The 20,646-nt window shown below is 39.4% G+C and overlaps 1 long non-coding RNA gene across 1 annotated transcript; it reads left to right on the top strand.

Moving 5' to 3' along the window:
• Positions 1–7,004: 7,004 nt before the first annotated feature.
• On the top strand, positions 7,005–18,120 carry LOC125691766 (uncharacterized). The gene is made up of 4 exons (XR_007376237.1): positions 7,005–7,058; positions 12,213–12,276; positions 13,250–13,351; positions 18,013–18,120. It is a non-coding gene; the product is annotated as an uncharacterized LOC125691766 (long non-coding RNA).
• Positions 18,121–20,646: the final 2,526 nt, after the last annotated feature.

The raw sequence follows: 20,646 nt of genomic DNA, 5'->3' as shown, positions 1-20,646 counted from the left end.
GGGGGATCAGCGCTGGTTTACTTCATGTAGTGCTGTTGTGAAACATCAAGTGGGAAAATTCAAGCCTAGAAAAGCCTAGAAAAGCCTAGAAAAGCCTAGAAAAGAAATAATTTATTGCAGTACAAATGAGTCACACTGCTGACAGATTCTGACATGCAACCAATCTATTAGAGGTTTTTCTTTTCACAATTTCTGTCTCCCTCTCAGCTCCAGATGTGCTCTTCTGAAAGACTGCACAAACAAAGATTCACTCATTTGGAATTTTTCTGTCTCTTCTTAACTACAAAAGTTTTGTAATAAAGACCTTAAGTCTGGAAATTGTTAAATGTATGAAGGTGTAGAATAATTTTTTTTCTGTCTTGCAATGCTTTGATATTCTTAGAAGAAGATGAATGTTAACAGCAGGTATTTGGGGACTGCAAAATAGAATAGAAGCTAATAACTACCTTGTCTATGAAAACACATTTATACAAGCCAAGGTTTTCCAAGTCATGATCGGCTTCTTTGGGCTTTAGGGTATTTACTCAGTGCTAAGATGAAAACTTAGGTTAAGGCAGCACTGTGAGGTTCACCTTTATTCCCAGCTACATACAATAAGTAGGTCGAGCATTCCTTCTGTCCTGTTGGCAAGCAATTATCCTAATGAAGGAGCTATTGAGACTTACTGATATTTTCTTTGTAACAGAAGACTGTGTGAATTGGTACTCCATGAGTTAGAAGCCCTGCTCATCTCCCTGTTAGCATGGTTATTTCATCTTGGAACAGAGCTGTGCAAAGGAGCAGAAGGCAGGAACCCTCTTGTAGAAACTACGGTTTTGTGGTTCTTTCACTGTCGATGAGTGATAAGTATCTTAAATGAATAGTCTTCTATTTGGACTTAAACTATATTTTACAGTAGGAACTGTTTGGAACTTGAAGATGACTTCAAGTGAGTAGGGCTGCAGGTCTGATTTTGTTGGTGGCTGGGAGGTGGAGAACAAATTCTTTGTATTCTGGATCACTTTCTCAGTTTTTTTATGTATCGTAACCTAAATTGCATTGCTAAATTGATTGGAAATGCTTCTTGAAGAGTTTGGAGAACAGCAATTGATGTTTTTGTGATGACTGGAAAAGCAAGGGTTGTCTTTCTATTTTAATCTCCTTTGCCAACAATTTGTTTGAGAAACAAACAAAAGGTGAACGTTCTGAAAAAAAAAAAGTCAGCTAGCTTGCTCTAGTTATCATCTGAAAATACAAATCTTTAGGTTAATATCTTGCAGACTTTATTTAAAAATCATAAAAAGCATGAAGTACTTCTCAGTTGTGCATCAGCTATGTATCAGATTGTATTTCTCAGAGGACAGGTGCTATGCATTTGTTCCCTACACAAGGCTTGGGCCATTTCACTTCAGAGACACAAGTAGCTACAGAAATAAGCACAATTGAAGAAGCCAAGGGCCAGCACAGCAGAGGCTTTGAGAGCTATTTGGGCAGAACAAGGAGGGCAGATGCTTGACCAAGGAGAATCGCTGGCTGAAAGGAAGAAGAGAGGCTCTAAGAAGTCAGGAAGGGAAGCACTGGCAGAGGATGGCCCTGGCATAAAGTTGCAAGCAACACAGGAACAAAGCTAAAATGCCCACTTCTAAAGAGCTTTTGTAGACCATTGAATTTTTTTTTTTAACTCAATCCAGGAAGATCTGTCTTGTTACCAGCTTCACCTTAACTGTCTTGAAAGGAGCTATTTAAGGCAACAGTCGCTCTGCCAAATACAGCTGGTGGCTTGGTGAAATTTGCAGGAATGGAAACTGTTGCTTTAAACTGTTTCATCTGCAAAGACTTCTCAACAGAGACTTTGCGTACAGTACTTAAATCTTAGGTGCATTGTTAATAATAAGAGAATGTAAAATAAAAGCATACAGTCTTTAAAGACATCCTGGCATGCATGGTTACAGCACACTCGCTTTCTGAAATTGCCCTTTGAGGCTCAGCCACTTCCAAGGAAGCCTCCTGCTGTTTCAGCACTGTCAGATTTCTGTACATGGCACAGTCACAGTGCTCATGCTGCAAAAGCAACAGGGAAGGAACCAGCTCAATAAAATCAGTTTCTGCAGAACTATAATAGTTCTTCTCCACAGACCTAAAATGTTTGAACGTCCTTATACTTCTCAGTATTGTGGGGAAAAAACTTATGAAGTACCAAACCAGGGCTTTGTCAACACAATATTTGCTTGGTGAGTGGAAACCAGTGCTACTAGAATGTTTCTAGCCTTGCAATAGCTTGGATAGGATCTCTTTGGTGCATAGAAACGTTAAGGCAGAAAACACGTATCACTTATTTTTAGTCCTGAGAGGAATACAACTTTCTTTCCCCATTCTTGGATAACAGTTCCTTTGTTTTCCTGTAGGGAAGCTATTACACCAGCGTCATGATGGTGAAGGAGTTTGTTTTTAATTCTTTGTTTTCTCTTTGCCTCCATAAAATTCATTGTTTTTTCCTTAGCATCTGGGGAAATCTGAAGATAGACTATGTTTAAGGGAGCACCATTGTTCCCTTACCCTACTCTTACCCCTTTATATATTTTTATCACCATTCCCATTTTTGGCTAATGAGTTTACTTCTAAATGGAGAGAGAGGAGAGGGCTGGAGAGTTGCAATACAAATTCGGCTTTTAATCCTAGAACAAGAAAAGTTTTGCTGATGGAGTATTTGATTTCTCAAGTGTAAATTGTGCTCTTAGTAAAATAACAGCTTTAGCTTTTGGCTTGTCAGTGCTGATTTCTCATTGTTACTCAGTTCCCACATACCTCTTTGCTGGAGTGAAGTCCAGAAAACATGGTGGGGGAAGGTTTCTGTTGCTTCAATTCAGTTTTTTATAGCCCTTGAACTGGCTATTTCCAGCCTGGTCTGGTTCTTCTCAAGTATATTAATTTGGCTTTACCGAAGTTTTAACTCCATAGAGAACTGAAAAATAAACCTCACTTACTTGCTCAGACAGAAAATTCAGACTTCCTGAGGTTTTGCTCACTGCACATGGTGTCTGCGCTGGGCTTCAATCCCAGGCATTGTGCTGAGGCAGCTGAATGGAGGGCTGGGAGTCCTGAACTGCTGTAGAATCAGCATGGAGGTCATGGAAACAGAGACTCCTGCACTGTGTGTCTTACTGCCTCAAATCCATTCTGCAGAATGCTGAAAATATTAGAAACAAAGAGTTATGAGGTGAGCCCAATTACTGGAAGATTGCCTACCAAATATAAATGGTAAGTTAGCTTTCCAAATAAAAACTTTGTTCAGTGTAGCCTGCCACTCAAAGAATTGGCTTGACCTCCCTACCTGTGTCTTCAGCTGAGATAATTCTGCTGATATTCCTTTTTTCCAGATGTCTATTCCCCAGTGTCATTTTCCCTAAAACAATTTGATATTTTAATCAGTTGAAATGGCTGGAATAGTAGCATTGTTAAGCTCGTAATTGTTTTCCAATTACATTTTTTCTTAAAAATGTTACTTTTTTTGTTATTTCCTTTTTCCCTTTTTCCTTGTATTTTTATTAATAATCATTGGGCAGCAGTTTATGATGCTCAGCTTCTGTTATGTTGGAAATGCACGACTTATCTTAGCAAAACAAGTCTATTAAGTTTGTTAAGGATGATTTTTAGATATATCATTACTCTTATACGTTGATCTGATAGTTAAAAGGTGGCTAAAATTAAAACTTCCCCTATCGATGTATACAATTATACTTCCATGCCATATTGGACAGTTGAAAAAAAAAACCCACTACATCTGTACGTATATATACACAAACATTACATGTAGAACATCACATATCCATAAGCTACAAATCTACTACTATATGAAACTATAGGAAATACCAAGGATACTGTTTTGATTTGGGTTCAGTAATCACCACCATAGAGCACCTGATGGTTAGGTCTTGGGTAAAACTATTTTTAGTCAATGACCCTTAAAATGTATAAAATTCAGGGTAATAAAAGGAGAAATAGACTTGCTGGCCAGTATTCTATACATCATGGGATTTTTCAAGGGATTCGATGAGGTTTAAATGCACGTCAGGCTCTGTAATGCAACAGACTGAACTGTTCAATTTACTCCAAGTAACAGTTATAATCTTCTCACTCTTACAGTCTTCTCTTTGCATTTTAGGCCTAGCTCCAAGAGCAAGGTGGAACAGTGGAGTCTCCCCAGAGGGGAGATGGCAGACAGGATGAAAAACTGATCTTACCAATGGTGTTGTTTTTAAATGGAAAATTATTTGCTGCTTTAAACAACATTTTTTTCTGTCTGTTGTGAAAATGTTTTCTAGTTGTCTGAGGCCTTTGGGCTTACATAAGGCTTTAATCTTCTGAAAAGTTTCCATAACCTCTAGGGTTTAAATGAATATTAATCCTCTCCACCGGAAAAAAACAAAAAAAAAAAAAAAAAAAAAAAAAAAAAAAAAAAAAAAAAAAAAAAAAAAAACCACAACTGGAATGAGAATGGAGAGAGATGCAATTCATTAGACATCTGCTTTTAAAATCCAGCTGTTCACCTGGTGGACAGCACAGCTCTTGGCTGTGTGTACTGTAATTCTGCACAGGGCAGGACTGAGAGCTGGTAGGTAAAATGCTATAAAAGTGTGTCTTTAAGGAATGATGAAGTACATTAAAAGAAGGTGTACAGCCTCAACATCATAGAGATGACTGGTGAAAAGACGTGACGTAGTCGTGCAGAATAAGTGACAGAATGGGAGTTCCAGCTACAGTTCTGAGGGAAAGCCAACACAGGAGCTCGTTAGCACAAAAAAAAAAAAAAAAAAAAAAAGCCTCCCAAACCACCAGAATGTTTCCTGTATAAAACATTAATCACTTCTGCTGGAGGACAGCTCATGGTACACATTAGGAAATTTCCAGTAGCTGCAAGAACAATACAAACAGAAATCAGTAAAGGACTCTGAGGTACAAGCGCATCTGAAGGATGCTCTGTAAGGCAACCCCCCCAAGAACTGTCAAAGCAGGTTTCTGTCAGAAGATGAAAGCTAGTTTTTTCTCTGGAGATGAACTGCTTTGTAGGAAAAAGGAAGCAAAAACATTTTTCTTCCCATCAGCTCATTTCCTTCTTAACCAACTCCATCATTTCCTAAGCCTACCCAGCATCTTTCTATTTATTAAGTTTACCTGCAAAGTGCTTAATTCTGCTCCTTCTACAATTCACAGAGGCAGGCAATCTAAGACTATTTGCAAATAATCTTGGGAACTGCTGAGGAGGTAATAGCTAACTGTTCCTCAGGGGATGAAAAATAATAAAGAAACAAAAATTATTTAGAAATCCTAATAACAAAAGATATCAGACTATATATGAAAGCATATAAAAAGATTTCAAAGCCAAACAGGGCTTGAGTAAAAAAAAAAAGAAAGCAAGAAAAGAAAGAAATACTTGGTATTGTTTTGCCTCCTTTGTATTAATGTATAGTCAGCCATTCATACTTCAATTGAGTATGTGTCTTATTTTCTGCCTGACCTCCGTCTCATTCAGAAAGATTGTCTCCATGTAGTCTTTGCATTCTCCTGCCTTTACAGCAGGACAGTTTGTATCGTACTCTATCAGTACCTTGAGAAAAGTACCCCTAAGGAAATCAATGAAAGAAAGGGCAACTTCTTCTATTTTAGAGCACAGGGCTTAAAATATCTCCTCCACCACTGTTTGCCAATGCCATCAGTGAAGCAAGGATAACAGCAGCTTCTTCCTGCCTTGTTCAGTGTGCAGGATTGTCATTTAGGATTCAGTCTCTGCAGCAGTAGGGTCTTGACATCCTCTCTCATTTTCAGATGTTGCATGGAACATGAGGAGCAGCCAGTGTGTTGGGGCAGGCTAGGAGAAGGTGTGGTGCCATGAACTATAGGGCTGGAAGAAGTCACCAAGAAACCTGTCCCAAAAATGAGGAGCAACAGTGACCTGAGCAGAGGTACTAATTCAACTCCTGCCTCCCACTCTTGAAAAGAGAGAGAATAAGGATTCAAGGACTTCCTAAACCACATATGAGACAATATGTACTGTGAAAACGAATTATGTTTTTTTCCACCCTTTTAAACAAGGAGATTTTCTTGAAAATAAATCATAGAAAATATCATTGCAGGATAATTGTTCTCGTGCACAGCTTTCCGTTTCATTTGTCCAAAATCCTTTTGCAAGCTCTATTCCGCTGTCTTGCAATGTATATTTTCTTCTAACCTTATTGTAAACTTCTTTTTTTTTTATTTTCTAGGCTGTAACTGAAGTCTGAAAGCACTCAGCTGTTATGGTGGGGTATGTGTTAAACATACATGCAAAAAAAAAAGTCACTGTGATTTCTCAAGACTGACTGGTTGGTGCTTTAGACTGCCTGACAAATAACACGTCTCAAAGCAAGTCTTTTAAGATCTTTTCCTGATAATGCTCATGATAATTGAAGACCATGACCATTCTGGTTAGCTGAAATTCTTTCACACACACAAAAATAAAGCCAACTTTTACAAGCTTTTGGTCAGTCAGTGCCTCAGTAAGCCATAGTTTTGAAAGCCTTGTGTCATCACTTAAGTTGTCTCCTTCCTCTAAGTAACAATGAAGCACAGGCACAGCTCTACATGACCTGATTTGATATTACCAGGTGGTAACACAGTGACAAAAGAGAATTCACAGGACATCTTGTTCTTACAGATCTCTCTCTGCCTTAATGGTATATAAATTTTTAGTAAAGGGCAGCACCTCTTAATCACTTACGTTGTTTATTTTGATGTAGCTTACAGCTTTCATTTTCAAACCAGAAATGGAAGACCATAGTTTCTCTCAAGATGGCAGGTTTGTGTTTTTAAAAAATTTTAAATTAGCATGTATATTTACCCACTGTAGCAGAAATGCTAAATCACAGCCTGAAGCAGTGATTGAGTACCTGGTGGAAGGCAGGGCCAACCCAGGGGAGCTCAGGTGCATGCAATGTGACCAGGAGTGGAGCCAGGATCACCCCTTACCAGACCTCATTTAAGGGTTGGCAGAGGAGGCAAGGATTTTTTGCTGGCGATCCCTGCCTTACACAGGCCTACTGAAGGTAAGCATTTTCTTTTCTTTGTTTCTGTGCATGTGGCTGTTGCATTTGGGCAAATGTTCAAAGCCCTCAGCCTAGGACTCTGCTGTCATTGCTGTGTTTTCCATTGTATCACAGTATTGCACCTGCCTTCTGTTTTCCTACTCAATTTTTCTTCTTTCCATTGCTCTTATAGTAATACTGTTGGATGTGTTAGCAGTCAAGAAAATGATCAGTGCAGATACTAAAGCAATAATATATTTTGCTTTTTTACCAAGCAAACTGTTTATTTTTGTAACTAATTTGTTTTCTTCATCATATTCTCAGTTATGGTATGTTGATAAAGTATGTAGCTTGAGGACAACCATGCAGGTACTCAACAAGGCACATTTAATATGGGGGCAGTTGAAATGCCTGCCTGTGCTGCATTGTGACAGCTGTTGTTTGAAGGCTGCCTGGTCCACCCTTTTCTATTGTGGGCTGGTGTTTTCCATTACATTACATTTGCTTTGAAATGCATCATAGCCTTACCTTTCCTGTGCCATGGAAGTTGTGTTCTTGCAGTTACACTGTGCAGTTTAGCCTGAAAAGCAGCCAGGTAATGCGACCACAACTGTATTTGAGAATGTGATAGTGAAGGTTGAAAAGGATGTTAAAACTTAGGCTTTAGACCTATAAGCTAGTCTGTAGTTGACTCAGGTCAGAATGAAGTGAACAAGAAGGTTTCTCACATCTCGTGGCCTGTGACTTCGCATCTGAGAAGTGGGATCTGGATGCCCTATGTCCAAGATGATGGAACAGCTTCCATAGCAGCTCCTGATCAGCTGGTGCTCATCCCTACAATTAATAACATTGTCAACCCTGCTGATAATGTTATTAATCAGACGGTGGCAGTGCATAAACATTTCAGCTCAGTGAGTATTTGAAATTCTAATGTCCTCAGTGCTGTCCAGTCATAAACGCATCTTTCCTGCCTAAAATTCTTTCCAATAGCTCCACTGGAGTATTGGATTGGTAAGTAGCGTCCATATTTACCAACTGCTTTTGTTTATTTCAGAGGGCATTTTTGGAGAGCCAAGTATTACACTCTTTCCAGGAATCAATGAGTGGCAGATGCTTACTTTTTATAGTACTTTAAGGCAAACCTGCATTACTAAGTGCTCTCCTATCACAGTAATGGGAAATGGAAGGAATATATTGTACCAATCTGTTGCACAGTAAAGTAAAACATGTCTCCTGGTTTCATTTATTGAAGGTCAATTAATTTTATGTAATATAATAATTGTCCTGCATAAACATAGCTGTAGAGCTTTTCTTCATGAGCTAAGAGTTGTATCTTTTTCAGATGAAACTAAAGGCTCAGTGGGTCTCCCAGACAAGGGAATTGTTACAGAGCTTGAGGACACCTTCCTTGGAAGAGTATAACGCTAACCTGCTCTTAAGCAGTGATGCTGTCTGCCTATAGACATCACTGACAATGGCACTTTGGATACTGGCTAGTTATTATTTCTTTATGTACTTTAGATTGTGAAAAACATAGCAATATGGCATGTATGTTTAAAGGCCTCAGTACAGCTTGTCATCTCAGCCCTGGCACACACCTGGATTTGCTTTACATAAGCATGAGTGAGTCTGGTTGAGTCCAGTGAAGAGCAAACATCCGGTGTCTGTACTAACATAGTCAGATCTGTCACCTGCTTAGAAATTCAGGATTTATGAGAAACACTTGACTGATATGCCACCAATCACTATTCTAAACCTGTCATACTTGGGGGATCTGAAGGAATCAGATGTATTCTGTGGAGAAAGGATGTTCTCCTGGAGAGATATGGAAGCAGTGAGTTCAGCGCTCAGTCATCTCCTACAGGACCTTTCAACTCTGTGTCCTGCTTCATGGATTGGAAAGGAGTGGGCACAACTTCGTGCTTGCCCCAGGTGGCTGTCACAGATAGGAGAGATGGCATAAGGCATCATCTAGTGTTATTCCAGGTAAATGTGACACAGAGCTGCCTCTGGTTACTTCACTGACGCAGATGAACACTATAGCAAGGTGCTTGATAGGCATTACACAGCATCCTTTTTACATGGTCAAAAACGGCTGCTGTCTTCTGCTGTCAGCTGAATATGTTTCATGGATTTGTGCATGAGCTAGGTAACATCCAGGAAGGAAAGGAGTAGAATCAAAGCAGTAGAAATGAAGTAAAAGAAAGGATTAAACATGAATTCACAAATACTCTTATTACCCAGGGGAAAGTGTTGGCTACTCTTTTATCTTTCTGTGATTTTTTCAGTAGAATAAGATGGCACAAATATTTTTTCCCCACTCTCCATCACATGTACACAGGATACAAATTACCATTATTATGTATCGAACAAGAGCAAATATCATTGCTTTAGGAAAGAGTAGCTGACCAAAAATTGAATTTGTATAAGCAAAACTTCACTATGTGTTTCAGAGATGGCAGCATACCAAATCACTCACTGTGCTGCAGGTAAATCTTCATGGCTCAATCGATCTGTGGAAGAGGAAAGAGTCTGTTGCTGTCTTCCATTCTTCGGGAAGACTTCCTGAAAAAGTAAAATGCGTTCATGCCTGACCCCTTCATTTGTGCTTTGGACCGTCAACATATTCCTGTTACTGTGGGACACTGAGAAGGCAGCATGTTAGAAGGATGAATGAGAGTGGGGTAGGGGAGCACTTCATACAGATGCCAAATCTCTGTTGGTCAGAGGTCCCATAGCAGTCCTAATTGGCTACATGCTCTGACTTACTGCCAGGACTGGAGCTGCTATGGCTGAAACGTGACTTCTGAAACTCCCATTGCTTTGCCTTCTGTTAAGCTACCTTTCATTCAGATCAGACCTAAACCGTGGATATCAACCTGGAGAATAATTCGGGGAAATCTTGCCAAGAAGGAATTAACCAAAGGGCTGGAAGGGATGAAATCTAAAACAGTGCAGTGTGGGTTAACATTTCATTCTTGAACTTCTCAGCATTAGTCATTTCCATCTGTACCACATGCTGCTGTTGCTCTCAGAGTTGATGCTTGTCCATTTGGCTCTTGTATCTGTTGTACAAGATGCCAGATTTGCCCAGAAGCCAGGATCATTTATGCCGCGATCATTCAGTCTGAACTGACTCAAATCGTGGGGCTTTGTTTGGGACACCCTTGTCTCTGTACAGTTTCTCTTTGTTCCCCTTGAAAAACACAGCTGAGTTTATACTGCTGTGCCCACTCCTTTTCCTATGAAAGCTTTATCTTTATGCTTCTGACACATTTAATTTGTTATCTGATGTCCTACTTTGTTGTCCAAGTAGATTCTGCAGTGAATACTGCAGAAAAATGGGAACGGTGAGAATGCATCTGTTTTATTGATGATCTTAAATTTCCAGGGGTACCATTTGTTCTGTGTTTATGAAGCACTGGAGACATAACAGCGTTCATGCTCCTGAAGTTGAATGGCAGCTCTGGGTATCTCTTGGACCTGAGCTACCAGAGCAGGAAAGATGCCCCTAGGAGGTAACATAACTAGCAGAGTGAGCATTCAACTATTTTCCCTTCATTTTATGTACCAGGGAGAGGAAAACCTGAGAGGCAGAGAGAATGTGGGACCACAACTCTCATTTTCAAAGTTATTTCTCAGTGAGTGCTGCTGGCAGGATAATAAGGGCAGGGTCCACGTCTGAGGAGAAAAACAAAGCAGTGCCCTAGTCCATCACCAGCAGATGTAAGTATGGCTCCTGCTCCTGGACACTGGCACTCCTCTCAGTGTCTGGACCATGGTGAGAGTCCTTTTTGTACTACCCTGGCTCTGGCTATGATGCTAGTTTAGCCACTGTTTGAGTTCTGCTGCATTCATATATGCTCCTGCAGGGTACACTGTCTGGATGAAGGTATCCAGAGCTGCAGAATCAGTTGCTCTCATTCATAATTTGCTTTGATTAATGACTGTCATGATGAAGATTTGTACTTTCTATTTCATTTTCCCTGGCATTAGCTCCCATCAAGTAATTCAAGTTATGCCCTTCCTTGCTAAATTGAAGAGCACTTCAGGAAATCCTTGTTTCTTTTCAGGGAGGTGTTTGTACATTGTAATTCCATCACCCTTCAGTCTTCATTTTTCATGCTTACTAAACATTATTCTCCTTATCTCTTGCAAGAGCAAAGTGTGTTCTTTGTCTCCTGGATCACTGTGGAAAGTCTTTTCTGCATGCTTTCCAAACCTCTGCAAAGGAGTATGTAACACCTACCTCAGTGTCTTTAGTTTACTCTCCTCTTTCTGCTGCAGGTCATTTTTTTCTTTATCCTGACACCATGACCTTAGGGTGCAATTTCTAAATATCATGCAGTCTTCCCCGAGCTGCTGCTCCGGAGTGGAGGCCACCATCTTCTAAGCTTGTTCTGTCTTCTATGTTCTGTGCATCTATATGTGGTACTTTGCACCACAGACTTTTAGAAAGAAAACTTCATGGCTAGGACCAATTTCTCAGGTTATTTCTGGCGTTCTGTGTGACTGCTTTTCAGTCACAGAACTTTCATAGTACCCATATTTGTTATCTGACAGTTTGATCAACAAAGTTTTTGGAAGTACTTTAGGATCACTGGTGTAAAAACTTGAGTTTTATCAGACCTAATATGTTCCATATACTGCAAAATATTGTGATATCCAAAATATCACACTGATGCTGTTCTTTCATAAAACTGTGTTCTTGAAATCTGACCAAATCTATTTGTGTGAGCTCATTTTTATTTATCTAATTTGCTGCAAAGATAAACTGAGCACTTGAATAAGAACTAAGTAGGCTACACTGCACACATGCAGATTTTGCTGTTAAACCACAGATTTCATAAATGTTTTCTTCGAAGCAGTGCTGATGGCATTAATTTCATCTTTAACTGTGTGTCGCTGGAATTTTGTAGTGCAGTTCCCCCATGATTTTACTTTATATTGATGCTGACTTAATTGTCCTGTTATAGTCTAGCTCATCTTCCTTTTTTGAATTTTGGGCTGAAAAAATTGACCAGCTGACCATGCCAGAATGAATGCCTATATTTTGATATTCACTGATGTGACTGCTGCAGACAGACTTAATGACTTTCTTCTCTTGAAAACAGATTCAAATAACCATCGTTGCTTGATAAGCAAACAATAAATGGATTGGGTTTTTTACTCTAGATTTTCCTGAGAAAGTGGGCTCCGTTATGTTCAGGACCAGAATGAAAGTGAAATTCATCATTAGGTAAACATCTGGTTCTCATGCTTTTCCTATGTTTGTATTTCTTTTTTTCTATTATTCTGTTTTTCCTTGACAGAAATAAGAAGGAAAAAAATGTTGAGAGGAAGAAAAGAAGATGCGGTAGTATTAGTAATATTTGGTATTTACAGAAAAAAAATTATATGTTCTGCTCACTTTAAAGAAAAGTCATTTTGCAAAAACAGCAGATGGAAGTATGTATATTTTAGGAAATTTGTCTTTTGGTTACCAAAAATTTAGATTTTCAACTTTGTATTTAAGAAATGACAGCATAAATATAGGAGCTGTATTCACAGCTTTGCACTGTCTACTGTTGCTGTTGCCACTGGAAGCTTCTGACCACTGTTGTCAATGGACCACTACTGATTCACATAATGCACCAAAAATCCAGAATAATCAGAATCTCTTTCACTACTGGCTGAACAGAGGTTACAAAATTTCTTTCCCTCATGTCTTTTTTTGTGTGTATAAATTGTAAAAAGTTTCAGTACTAAAACCATTTATTTTTTTTGTTCCAGCTCTTCATCTTTGAGTTGCTCTGATTGCATTTGAGGATCAAGTCACTCCTGTTTGCATTACTACACCTTTTCATTTTAGTTTATTATTCCCAAAAAGGTGTTACTTGCAGAAAATAAAACATGTCTTGCTGAAACACAGTCTGAAATTTACAGAAGAAAAAAAAAATGTTCTAATCTGTACATAATTAAATCTTTACTGCCTAATAGTATCTATAAATTGCAAACACTGGCTGCAGCATTAATGGCATACAGACACACCAATTAGAGAAATAGGAAAGGTACAAAATTAGGGAATAGCACTTGAGTGATATCTGTGCTCTTCAGTGTTCTTGGACAATTTTTATGTCATGGGAAACTATGCTGAGATGTACCTGAGCTGTGACTTTGCGTTCTGGAATTTAATCCTTTTTTTTTTTTTTTTTTTTTTTTTTTTTAATTAGTCTGGTTGATTCAGTGTCTGAATACACTTCGTACCATGAGGATCCTCTTCCCTGAGCCTAAGTCTGTCAGAGTCAATTTCAGCAGCTGATGAGGCCCTTCAGGTGAGGCTTTTACCCTCAAAATGGCTTGATAAGTCTACAGGAATCTGAATGTACAGTGTAGAAGTTGATTTGCCTTTTTCTTCCCCTGCAGATCAGGTACAACATTCAGTGTACCTCCCTCTCCCATTTGGGTTCAGCAAAGACTCAATTTACATTTCATTAGAAAAATTTCATGCAGTCTTGAACCAATAGCACTGCAAAACTTCCAAGGTCTCATTATTAGATGAAACTCTCAGATCTTCAGATTCACCTCCATCCTATTGTTTTACTGTTCCTAACTGAACAGTCTAATTTACTACAAGTCTGTGAAAGAGTGTGAAGCTGCTTTGTGCCTGGGAACAAAGAAGATAAAGTAGGGGGTAATTAACAAAATCGAAGAATGCCACATTGCCTTGGGTTTTACTTTATTTCACTGCTACCAGGTCTTTGTAAACCTTGATTAGGCAGACAGCATGTTTACACAGCCCAGGCAGCATGTTCCTACATGAGAAAGCAGCTTTTTTAATTAAACACACTCTTTTTTCATAGTCTGCTGCAATTTACAGTGTTGTTCATTCTCTTTTGTACTGAACTTATCTCTTTTTTCAATCAAGAGCTTTTCTTCTCAAATTCATGTTTTCTGTAGTATTTACCTTGTGCTGGTTGACAAGACCAGTGTCAAATTAAGGTTCCTTAGTTTTCTGTACAAACTCTGGTTTTGGTTAGATTTCATATCGGTACCCTGGCCATTTCGCTCTTTAGCTACTGCAACAAGGAGTATTTAATCAACTAAGTAACATCAAAACATGACAAATTACAAACTTCATAGTATACTGTGATTTATGCCAGCTGTTCAATTAAACTGTTAATAGAATCCTCAATTTTTTCATTCTCCTGAAATTGGAAAGAAACACTCTGAAAGTTCTTCTCAATCCCACAATGTAATTAAGTAGAGAAGATTTAACAAACAAGCAGAAACACAGACAGAATACTTTGTAAATCTCAGCCTATTAGCTACTGCTTGAGGATTACTGTACAAAGCCACACCTCTTTCTGAGTCACTTTCTTTAAATTATATCAGTTGTTTCTAGGAAGCCTTTTAATATAATGACACTATTTCTGGTTATCTGTTCTGCATTCCGTAAAAAAGCCTAAAGACCACTTTAAACTCTGCAAGGACTTTCGAGAAAGAATTTTGCAAGCTTTCTAACAGTAATCATCACTTGACTGCCAGGACATGTTCTCTCAGAAAATCTAAGGCAAACACATCACAAAGTTGTTCATTTAATGTAAGTGTACTTCTGGTCTTAAAAGTAAATCTGATCTGAAAACAGTGTTCATGAATCAGAGTCTCCAGATATCTGTGCCAACAGTGAGGCAAAGCCAAGCAAAAATATATTTGCAAATTCTGTCTTTACCCATAATTCATCTAATTTAATGAATGCTTGCTAGATCCTTATTGGATTTAGAAAGTCATCCTAAAAAATGCTTATGAAACTAATTTTACAAAGCAAATAGAGCCAAATATATATATATATATATATTTGTTTTCTGTTTTAACATACTCAAAATAATGCCTCCAAATTGTCAAGGAAATACAGAGCCAGTCATCCACAAAGGGGTCCATGCTGGCCACAAACGTGCTACGCCAGCAGCACTCGTTCACACCCTTTTCAGACCACAGCAATACACGTCAGTTTTGCAGTGTGCACCTTCTCTAGGTACCTGGAATTGTATTTATATGGGACCACTGCATCGCTAAAAATCTGCAGAGAGCAGACTGTGCTTAAGCACTTAAGATAGGCAGTGAGGATGCTCATCAAGAAGGCTACTGTCTGAGTGTGAACTCTGGAAATCTCTTCTTGAACAGAGGAAGAGCGTGTTATCCTTTCTTAGGTTACAAGTTTTCCTAACTTTTAAGGAGAGACAGAGCACAGTTTGTATCACAGCAGCCTCGGCTATTTCCCCATGTTCCTACTCTCGCTACCTGTAAAGTCACCCTCAACTTTGAGAGTCTGACATCTGGGTTTTCTGAGCTTTTTACTTTCTTAGATGTTTATTTCAAGAGGATATGGGGTAGAGGGTGAGCTGTAATTCTGCATGCATAACTGCTTTTGTTTTTCAATTGGTTTTGTGATTCCAAAAGTAGCCTAGCCTTGGTTTCTTCTTAGGCTCAACGAGTAATTCCATTCCCCCTCTCCTTCCTGCCTCCCCTCCCCGCCCCCCAATACCACCCTAGGAAACTGTTTAAGTAATACGGAGACTTTCTCAATCTGTAGCTGTTTTAGACAGTGAACTGACCAAAGCCTGCCTTCAGTTAGGAGCACTGCTGGTACTTCACATCTTAAATACCTCTCTGAAACAAAAACTAGTTTGCTGCTTTTTGTTGAGGCACTCCCTTGACGCAGCTGCCATTTAGATGACTAAGGCTTAGCCCAGTAGGCTGCCAAGACAGCAAGAAGAGATTTGTAGATGCCAGACACGGTTGGAGGAGGAAGAGCCTAAATGCCTTGTTAGGTATTTAATGAAGGTAAAAGGAATGCTTCTACAGAGGCTATAGATGAAAGGTGCTATACAGGAGCTAGAAATTACTGGCAATGGTGGCAATAGCTGCAGGGAATGACACAGAAGCCAGAAAGAGGATGAAGCTGAGAAGGGCAAAGACAGAACTGCTGTACCTCTTCCCTCCTGAATCCCATGGTGGCTGCACATTGCCAGCTCCATGGTGACTTCAATTCCATGGCTAGTATGTCAAGGTAACTAGCGCAGGTTAAACTATGCACATGGCAATGTTGTCATTCAGAAGCTCAGATTTGTTCAGAGATAGCTGTTAAAATAGGAAATATTTGAAAACAAGCCATTACTCAGTTCTCAACTGACCCCATACCAAAGCCTGTTGTATAAAAAACAGCACATACTTCATATGCCTTGACCTCGTTCTCAGAAGAAGCTGCACTTTAAACGACAAACAAATATTTTCCTATCTTAGATACCACTTAAGTAAAGAGGATGAATGCCAGCAGGATGTTAACAAAGCAGCAGGTTGCAGCATGCTGCTCAAGGAAGATAGGAAGGAGAGTGGCTGCTACTCAATTCCCACCCACCCACATGTACAGCAATTGTTTCACCAAGTAGTTAATGAGAAGGAAGCTAAAATCCTGTAGGGATATGGCATGATTCAGAAACAATACAAAGGAAAGCATCATGCTTTTTGGTGATTTCAAGAGATTCACCAGACTAGTCACTTCATAAGGAGCAACTAATAGGCATTAATATTAATTCACTGCTCTCCCTCTTTCTTTGCTCTGATAGATATTGCTGCAGGTAATGTTTCTAAAAAGAGTAGATTATTTGGGTGAATGCAGTGATGGATCAGAGCAGGAGTATTTCGTACTCCCACTTCACACATTGCATTAAAGAGTCCTGCATTGACCGATGCTGGCAAAACCATGCACTTTTTGTTTGTTCTGAGCACAAATGTTAAGGCTGTACTTACCTCATACTATCTGTGTAACTAAACAAGCAGCTATACAGCTAAACCCAGCAACCATGTTATTGTTTTATCCACTAGCAGGTAAGCAATCAGAAATGTCCTTAAATCAACTTTTATTCTACAGAACAGCGCCAAGCAGAGATGACTGTAGAGCCAAGGTCCACAGCTTATGAGACATTATTTAATTCTTTTCATTCAATTTGTTCTATTTCCAGCAGAAATCTGTGAACCGGAAATCAAAGAAAATCTGATTTCAGAAGCACTTGTACTCACTGTATCTGAACCAAAATATTTCCCTCACATAGCAGCTGCTTCAGGGGGCAGGGATGTTCTCAGTGCCAGTAATGAGGTTCACAAAGCAGCATGGAAAGCTCCAGGGCATCCCTGCTTTATACAGTTTACAAACAGCCCCAAACTTCCATTTCTTCCATCTCAGCATTGCCATAGAAATGTTGGCATTTCTGAGAGCCTTCGTACAGCTCTGGTTTAGAGATTTCAGGATATTTCTCTAGAAACTGAAGCAGGCTGGGGACAGGTTCTGGCTTTGTGATGAGAGACAAGTGCTGCAAGGCAGCCCTACGCTTATTGTACAGTGAAGGCATGGTGCAAGGCAAGAGTTTAAGGACTTCTGGGAGGGGATATGAGGCCCAGCAAGTCTGGAGACTGCAAGGGCGTTGGGAAGTGCATTACCTGCACTGGGCTCTAGCCATGAGGTGGTCAAACAGAAAGTACTCATACATAATCCTCCAGGCTTGGCTACCTGAACTTCTGGTGGGGAGGGGCTTCTGGTGATATATTTGGGGCTTGCTGAATTCCTTGTTTTCTTGGAACACTTTTGATTCAGAAATACAATACTCAGAAATGCAGGAATGTCCTGAAAAAATAAAAACCTTGAAATGTCATATTATATATTTCTACATAACTTGCTGTGGGCTTTCTGTACAGAACATTTTTAATTATGTCATTCAAAATAGAATACGTATTACCAACTGGGAATTTTTATACAGCTTAAGTACATCATGCATAGCTTTTTATTTCCAATGATGGAAGAGTTACCTCCAAACATAGCGCAGGGACATTCACTCCTCTTCTCTGAGTAACTCCAACTCAGCCCTAGCAGAGGTTGCATTGGTTTTGAAGATAATTCTGAAGAATTATCTATGAATTTAATTTTGGTTTTATTTTGCAGTGCCTAGATTGCAGGAGCGTGATAAAAATATCTGAAGATAAATGTTATTGTTCGTGGTCCCTGTGTTCCCGCTGCAAATTATTCACTGTACACTGAGAGAAAGTCTGTATTATACTGGTAAGATATTGCTGAACACCTTCTTGTAGCTTCTTGTATGGAGTAGACCATAATATTAAATTGTGCCATAACCATATGCCAATTCATCAGAGAGGTAAAACGCATTAGCCTGAAAATGGCACAGCACTGAAGCAGTGTGATGCTTTACAGACATACCAAGAGGATGTAGCTCATAACAACTTGTAAAAAAAATTTTGGCAAAAGTGTTGTAGCGCTCCCTTCATGTATGAATGGCCTAGGAGCCTAGATTACAAACATGTCTGAAGGAAAAAGGAGGAAAAGTACAACTGCATGTTCGTGTAAAGGAAGATGAAGAAGCAGATTATTCCATTGGTAGAAGAGAGAACTAAGTGACCAGAAGTCTTTGTGGAGCTGGAGATGGCAAGCAAAGGATGTGAACTTGATCTCCGTTCCCTTTCCCATCACATGTTAGGCAGCGCGGTTGGGCTACTATAAAGAGGAAGAGTGGGAGGGAAGCCTCAGGGCTTGAAAGAAATGGAAAGCTGAAACTGTGCTACACGATGTGGGTATGAAATTTGGGAACTTTTATTTATAATATTTGTAAGATTTGTAAAACTACTAGATCTTTTCCAGGCCATCCCGAGCTTAGAGAAGTCCTACCAGCCTCTCATTACTAACTTACAAGGAGCATGATAAACAGATTAGGCTCATAGTTGGCTTGGATTATGGCTTAGAGGCTTACTTACTTTAATTTATATGCATACAATATAGAGTGTAACAAGCATTCAATTACACAAGATTCTTTCCTAGAAATTACCCATCAGAAATAGACGATCTCTATTCAGATTTTCTGTTGAAAAATTACAAATGCATGAGCAGAACTGCAGTTTCAGTTTCTTTCTACTCTTTGCATAGCTAAGGCTCAGGTAGTATTTGTTATTTCAATTTTTTCTGTTCCAGTTAAGTCCTGACTTACATGCCTGTATTCACCTGCATGCGCATCCCATGCTTGCTCAGATCAGCACCCAGCATACAAAAGAATAAAATCTAAGCTATCAGCACAGCATGAAGAGAATTTCTTTGAACAGAAATTTCTCCAGACAATTCATAAAAGCTCAGATCAGGTTTTTGTTTGTTTTTTCAACAGCAGTTTTTATCCAGGTAATTTAGTTAGTTTTTTATTTATTTAACAGTTATTTAACAGTTAAAAACTTCTGTTTTGGACAAGATGACATCCAGATATCACCCAACTACCACAGGTCCCTTCCAACCTCAAGCATTCTGAATTTTTCCTTTTTTCCCCTACTCCTATTCACTTTGCCATTCCTGTTACATTTCAGACACGGGGATGCTGAAGATCTGGGGTCAGCTCATGCATTGTGCTGAAAGATACTTACCCATTTTTCCCTTGCAGGGAGAGGAAAAATAGCCCAGAGCCCATACAGGTGATCAAGAGACTAGTTACCTTCATTTGCTCATGCACCAGGCCAGCCCCTTGTTATTATAATATTACTAGGCCAAATTATGACCAAATCATGCTTTTAAACTCAGTTATTCTTCAATAAATGACAGCTCAGTTGATTTCAAGTACTTTTTTTTGTTGTTGTTGGCAGACGAGTTTGAACTTTATGAGGTGATTCCTGCCCTTGTTAAGGCATGTGGAACTTGTTTCTTTAAAGTAAAATTAACTTAGCTACTTTACTTCTTCGCTGTGTGGCAAGTAACAGCACAGTGTGTTAGGCAAATAAAAATCTACTTTTAAGTCAGAAACTAAGTTTAGAGACTTACCTGGAGGGCACAGCTTGAGGAGGTAAATGCTTGCCATGATCTGTCTGTGTCTTCGTAAGGGCTCCATGATGGCATCTTCAGTGCCCATGAGCTGGGTTTGCCTGCTGGGTTCCCACATGCTCTCATAGTAAGATTTCAGAAGGAATTCAGGGATACTACTGAATTCTTGCTGCTTGTTTTCACTTTGACCTAGAGAACAGTTTGTACTTTCTTTTAATTGGAGCTGTAATCAAGAATGCAGCTCTGTTTGCAGATTTAGCAGATAATAGACTTTTTTTTCCCTTCTCCTCTTCAGTCAAATGAAAACTGCGTGTTACTCAGGCTGCAGGTGGCAGGACCCAAACAGATGTGTTTTGCCCTTTGTTTCCTCAGGTATGTGATGGCTTTCGCAGTCAGGCTGGTTGCACTGATCTCTCCTATTTCACCTAACATTTGTATTCTGAGAGGCTGCAGCTCTGGGCTAAGATATGCCTTTCTGTCCTTTCTCTCACAGCGTGTAAGGTAATGTTATGTACCTCTCTGCTCATTTCCTTTTAACTTTGTTTGATTTTAGGACAGGTCAGTGTTTGCCTGAAATCCCATCATGGCTACTTATGCATTTGATGAGTATTACCAGCACAGGCAGAGGCACCATGGAGGAAATCCCAGCCGTGCAGAACAAATGTAAGTCCTCTGTGATGATCGTGTGAATGCGTTGTCCTGGTGATGCCCTTTTACTTCTTACCAGCACCTCAGACTCCCCTTCTGTATAAACCTCTTTTCTGCATG

Source organism: Lagopus muta, chromosome 4 (assembly GCF_023343835.1).
Source record: "Lagopus muta isolate bLagMut1 chromosome 4, bLagMut1 primary, whole genome shotgun sequence".
Taxonomy (NCBI): domain Eukaryota; kingdom Metazoa; phylum Chordata; class Aves; order Galliformes; family Phasianidae; genus Lagopus; species Lagopus muta.
Note: the sequence above shows the minus strand (reverse complement) of the source record. Positions and strands in the feature narration are given on the sequence as shown.